General features: G+C 45.4%; 1 protein-coding gene across 1 annotated transcript in view; it reads right to left on the reverse strand.

The window, feature by feature from the left end:
- Positions 1-6,617, reverse strand: part of LOC118405986 (nck-associated protein 5-like) — an 88,262-nt gene that overhangs the window by 9,703 nt on the left and 71,942 nt on the right. The window lies entirely within an intron of this gene.

The raw sequence follows: 6,617 nt of genomic DNA on the forward strand, positions 1-6,617 counted from the left end.
GTCGGTCGGACGGGACGGACGCTCGACAGTTCGCAGAACGGTTCGGACGGCCATAAAGGGTCCAGATTGGCCGCTTGGACTAGCCCGGACTACGTCCCGGACTGGTCCCGGACGGCATGGTTCGAACGCTTTCGGGCGGCGGCCTGGAGCGGGCCGTTCGAACGGTTCGAGCCGGTACGGCTCCGCCCGGGCCGGACGGCCGAACGGGCGGTTCCCATAGCAACAAAGCGATACGAACCGTCTGGGGGCGTGCAGAGCACCGCGGGGCGCCGGTTCGGACGTCTGCGGACGTCTGCGAACCACCAATTTACATGGCAACTGTACCTTCCAAACACCCGTGAAATGCGTAAAATCGTGCTGTTGTGAGGTGGAAATCGCTGCCCAAACAGTTCGGACGGTCTGAACCGCCGGAATGCCGTCACAAAATAGAAAGAATTTGAATGCAATTCATCCCTCTGCCGCCAGCGCTCCTATAGACAAAATATTAATGACGGCTTGAAGTTACAGAATGACACCAGCCGCAAGACAATCAATGTAAATCACATGTGCCCTCACTTTGACGTTATGTGCGTGCGGAGTCCCAGGAAACATTTGATTGCCCGCACAAACCATGTGCAAAGCGTAAGTAATGGATTTCTGATGTCTTTCCGACTGAAGCGTGGTTACCAAACATGTGGTGGAGACACTATCACTGATATATGATATACATTCAAGTCCATAATCTAGAAGATTCATTTATAAACATCATTGAATGCCCTAATATATTCATGCCAACGCTAGGCACGTTACGCACCCAGCGGCGGCGAGGGTTCAGTGACCCCATCTCAAACGTAAACAAGAAGACGATCCTATGAAGAAGCCAAACATTTTGTTGGTGTGTGTTCAACTTTATTGTATTTTGTTGAAAGAAAGTTGTATCTAAATATTGAATGGTAATATATGTTAATCTAGTGCCACAAAATATTATTCTTCGTGTCTAAAATAAGACTAGTTTTGATATAGGTGCTGGCCCCCATACGTGAATTGAACTCTCCCACACTTGATTGAAGCCTCCCGGTCCTTTGGGACAGCCGCCCGACAAGTGCGCACATGTCTATAACTCGTTGTTTGTTGTTTATTTTACGTTCCATGTGTTAATTTTTGGCACAGTTTGCGCATCCATTGACAGGAATACCACTAAGAATGATGTCGTCATTATACCCATTTCCTTTGTGTTTCTTGCCTTTTTTCACGAGCAAGTTATTCAAAGACGGGAAAATTCGATCCAGATATCAATTTGCGAGCCAGTGGCTAGGCCACACCCACACAGCGCGAAACTTTAGGTATAGAGGCATGCCGCTGTCCATCATCGCGTGGCGACCGACAAAATAATTAGCAACCATATCTCCGCTAGCTGGGTGTCATGCTGTCCGTATTATAAAACGTCTGCACAATTATTATTGGAATCTTTCGTCAGTAAATTTACTTTGCGCACTTGTAAGCGACTTTTGACAAGACTGGCCGGTGTTCCCGTAAAGCAAAACTGGTCTCCGGGGACAGCCGCCTACCAGACCGATTCGTAGGGCAGGAATCAAAATGTCACACTACAACGGGTCTCCAATTTCTGGAAGGGTGGCAAAATCACCAACGTCCGGCCGCACCTTTGAGCTTCGGCCGTAAGTCTAGAATCTACTTAAATTATTCAGCAAAGCAAATAGGATGTAAAATCTGCTTGTCTCTAGTGTATAGTTATTGTGCATGTGATTTCATTAACTTTTGTAAAATCAACGATATTCAGAAGGCTTCAGAAGTACCACGAGTGTTATCATACAATGTTGATTGAATGAGTAGAGATTAAAAGACGTCACCCTAGAGGATTATTGTTAACCTACGCCGTAGACGTTTCAACTTTCACATCGCTTGATAGATTTTTATGCCCGTCAAAGGCACATGTGTGAATAGCAGGCGAAATCTTTACTTGCGGCACAAGTAAATTAACGCTTTTTGAAAAGTTGGTAAGGAGGAACAATATTAAACGGGGCGGGGGAGGATTATTGTCGAGGAAATTCCGCTCGTGAGGACATGGATATAACATCCTTGGGAGGAAGTTACTAGTATGCCATGGTGAGTAGAAGTAATTCTATGGAACGTTGGTATTAATATTTTTCAGTTGTAGTTGTACTCTACTCTCTCTACTCTATATGAAGCATGGATATGGACACCTGACGTGCTAATTCAGATTACGCTTAGTCTACAGTTTAGTCTTTGTTCTGTGCGTTTAGTTGTTACACAACATTGGGCATGTACACAACCAAGATACGCTACTGAAGTACAGAGAAGAAAACAACTTCGCTGGAATTTCACAGGTTTTATCCCCAGGGGCAGGCAGGCGAGTTTCTAAAGCTTGACTCCCTGCTGACAATAATCCCGATAGCTCGTCCGAACGGTTCAAACGGTTCGGGATTTACTGTGGCGTGTCCAGAGATCCGCCTGGCTCCGACATGTCCGACCCGTGAGAACGTTGCCCCCAACCAGGGAGGTTTTATCAAACCCGGGACATTGAGGAAACAACTTCGTTACCTTCGTCATGGATTTAAAATTACCTCCGATCAGTGGTGTATGCGGAAATTGTAAGACAATCATAATCACATCATTATCTTCGCCGAGAAGGTTATATTTATGATATAATTTGCAACGGTACGTGGAAACATGACTTCCACTTTGCTGCAACAAGTGAAAATTACGTCATCATACCACTGTGTTTCCACAGCCCACAGGAGTCCCAGTAAGTGCGGAAAAAATACATGGATACTTCAGTTAGCCAGGATTTTGACTGTGCTGTTGATAATTTCACATCTAAGACTAACACACTTGGTAACACAGCTAAACGATGTAAAACAGTTTCTTACCAGTTCAGCCTTGAACAAGAAGGGATGTTTGTATTCCAGTCCGTTCGTATTCCACGGAAGTTTCGGCAGTCGGTTGGAACAGCACCAGAACATAATTCCACACAAATTGTTTGTGTTGCTAGTCCTTTTCCATCTCTCCATGGCAGTTTGAATTTGATGCATCCTGACCCGAAACGACAACGTACAAACCCCTCACGCGACACCTCTTCCAACTTATCCATGATAGTCTGTACATTTAGCCTTAGTATAAGACTAAAAAGCGGAAAAATAACACAGGACATCAGGAACGGTTTACTGATGAGTTTTCAATTTGAAATGACCGCGACGCACGCGCAATGCTCATGTTATCCCCAGGGGCAGACAGGGGAGTCTTTCAAGCTTGACACCCTGCTGACAATAATCGTGATAGCCGGTCCGAACGTTCAGAACGGTTCGGGAGGCACTGTTGCGTGTCCTGAGATCCGCCTGTCCCTGGCCCGATCCAGGGCAGTTCTCTAAGTCTAACCTTTCATATTACGAAGGATGAAGCGTCCAAATTTCTCAGGGGAACATGACACCGACCCCTAGATTGTGCGTCACCATCCCCAACCCCTATCAATTTACGACGCACGGGTAGTGCATAGTCTCTCCTTCTGTAAGTGTAACGTGCTGGATGCAGCCATCCACGGCGTTTCTTGATCCAGTCGTCGCTTCGACTAACGAGTAATATATTTTCGAATTTTTATTGTACGTTTGTGCTCTTAAAGCTAAGTACAGGTCAAAATGATAAAGTAGTTCTAACGCTTCTAACAACAATATGCATATAAAATGGTGGCGTTAGATGTTCGGCTAACCGTTACCCGTGTCCTGTTTTGGATGCCGTACTCCAGCGTGACACAGCACTGTACTTGTTTTTAGTCCCACTTTCTTGATATAATGTCAAGGGGAATATCACTGGTCAAACTCGACACGTTTTCAGAGAGTCGATTGAAGTCTCGCTGCTGCAGGTCGTCCAACAGGTGATGCAACCAGGTACTGCTCACAAGTTCCTTTCCGGCCAAAGCATGCGCTTTGACTCCAAACGATGGTGGAAATTTTGGTAAGTGAGAAACATTCAAAATATTGCACTTCACAAATCATGTTAGGTATTGTCCACAAGGCGAGATAATGCCGGACGCCATGAAAGGCAATAAAGGTGCTAAATACATTTTCAACATTATCTCCCGTATTATTGCACATTTGGACAGAATCGTCGCTTGGTACAATGACAGTCAATCGAAACGTAGCGCAACTCAATGTCGTCTTATTTGTAAAGAGCCAGAGACAATTATTCAATCATAGGGTAGAAAGATTATATTTAGTTCTACAGAAAACAATGGTGGTCTGTAACTTTTCCCCGCCCGTTTTAACGCCGTGCGAGCATGATCAATCCCGAGTCGTGTGGTGAAGACCTCAGGTGCCAGGGTGACCTACAATAGCATTGTCGTTTATTCTTCTTATAGTACTTTATTACACTGCGCTTGGAAGACAACGATTTTATTGGCGTGGGCAATGTAGTTAGCAAATCAAACACGACAGCAGAACGGACAATATAGCGTTCGTGTGATTTAGAAACGAAACACGGCGTGCCGAATTCTTATTCGCCATGCCACTGCGACTATTCAAGCGGTATCTGCTGTTACGTGTTTAAGACTTTTTTCTCATTTATCGCTAGAGAAAAATAAAGAGACAAACAGGACTAAAACATATTCATTCTTCATGAGAACAGACTTCGTAACAATGACTTGTTCATACCTATATATATTCACATGTCTGTTTAGTTATAGACCTTACGAAAGTCGCTTTACTTTTGTCGTGTCAATAAAGATTTTATATGCTGCATGCACGGCATTTGGTAGTGTACGAGATACGATACAAAGACTGGTACTTCGTGGCAGATTACCCTTTAATAATGGTCGAGAGGATAAACATGTAGGTGTGATCCGCACACTCAACGCTGCATGGGCGTGATGGGCAATCCAAACTGTGCAGGTCGCGTACTGTTCCCTGGCCGGCTACACTCCTCTGGCCGGCTTACTCTTCTATTCATTCTATTTCTACGGTTTTCCAGCGACCTGGAGTCTGGTAGAGACCAAGGACATTCTATCAGATAACGTCCTTGTAGAGACTAACATTTTCCTGCAAGGAGAGAGCAGGTCGACTTCATTAGACCGCCCGGCGGTACCATAAACAGGTATTTGTAGCAGTTCTCCCACTCGGACGTATTTTCCCGTCCATAATTCATAAAACTCGGACAGGGCCCACAACCTAAATTATGTCACAAAATGTGGCAATATGTAACTGCGAAAATTTTGGCAATGCCTGAATCACTTGAATTTATCGTAAAATTTCTCCGTTTGTCACATTTCTGCGTATGTTTAAAACTTCTTATTGACGACCAGGGGGCTCAAGTACGTGGTTGAACAACGTGTTTTGGCTCGCCATATTCAGATGAATTTCCAAGAAACTTGAAAGTGGGACATAGGATTTCAGTTTCTTACAACCAATCATGTTGCTCATTATTTGCAGTGAAAATCGATGTCTCCGGCTCATTTCGTACCAATCGTAGCGATTGGCTAGCCAGTAAATAGATTGTCACACACTGTACACATCAAACGGCTACCGCCAGCATGGCGCCATGGCAACGGCCAATGTGTGGTGGGAAGACTACCAGAGCGCCGCTCACGTGAGCCTCACAGGCGGGATGTCAATCAACCCGCTGTTTATTTCAGCCGATGCGGCCTGGAACTGGGATCGCCGTGTTTGTCAATATCATCTTGCGCACTGGACAGTCGGCTTTCCGAGCAACGCTCGCGCATGCTGAAAAACTGCACTGAGTAGCGGAGTAGATTCTTCAAAGGGGGACTCAACACTGTAAGCTGGAAATTGGAAAATGAACAGCATTTTATAAGTGTATGTAAACTTTACTAGAAGACCCATCAGATTGTATTATACTCTACTCTTTACTTCAGATAGCCGTGCGTGGTGACTATATTAATGAACGAATATGTACAAGAAAATACGTCACCCATTCATTAGTCGCGGCCAAAATATTAATATAGAAGAAAAGTTGTAGATTTGAGGGTAGAAAAATATCTCTTTTTTATTTTCATAGTATTGTTCAGGCGATAGTACAACGTTATTACTATTAGTGTTCGCCCGCTCTGGCTGTTGCCACGTAATACTGGACGTAATGTATGCCCCTAACAATGTCTAATAGTCTCACTTGCGGACTTTAGCGCTCTTCTGGTCGCTGCGTTTAGTGTACGGAAGGGGGCGCTGTCGCACGGCTTCCGACAATTTAGGGACTTAGACAAAATTTGGCCACGCAGCGGCAATTTTTTTCTAAGTGTTTTACGGCGCCCGAAGCGTCCGGCGGTCCTGAACTGCCGAACGTGCTGAACCACTTAATGACGGTTCACCGCGTGGGCGTTCGGACTGGCAGCCTCGCGGGCCGGACGGCTTTGACGTAGGCGGACGAGGTGGACTGCCCTCGGACCGGTTCGAACCGCCCGGGGCGAATTGATTTTCACACAGGCTGTTTAAGTTTTAAGACCTGGGGAGTTTATGCCCGATAAGGTCCACTGATAGCCCCTGGGCTTCCTTTATACCTTGCAAGTAGATCAGTAATAGTCGATAAAGGAAGACTTTTTCCAAATCAGAACACTTGTTGTAGGTCTGATTCTTGGCCCTTGAACCCCCCCCCCCCAC

The sequence above is a fragment of the Branchiostoma floridae genome, chromosome 18 (genome assembly GCF_000003815.2).
Source record: "Branchiostoma floridae strain S238N-H82 chromosome 18, Bfl_VNyyK, whole genome shotgun sequence".
Lineage (NCBI taxonomy): Eukaryota > Metazoa > Chordata > Leptocardii > Amphioxiformes > Branchiostomatidae > Branchiostoma > Branchiostoma floridae.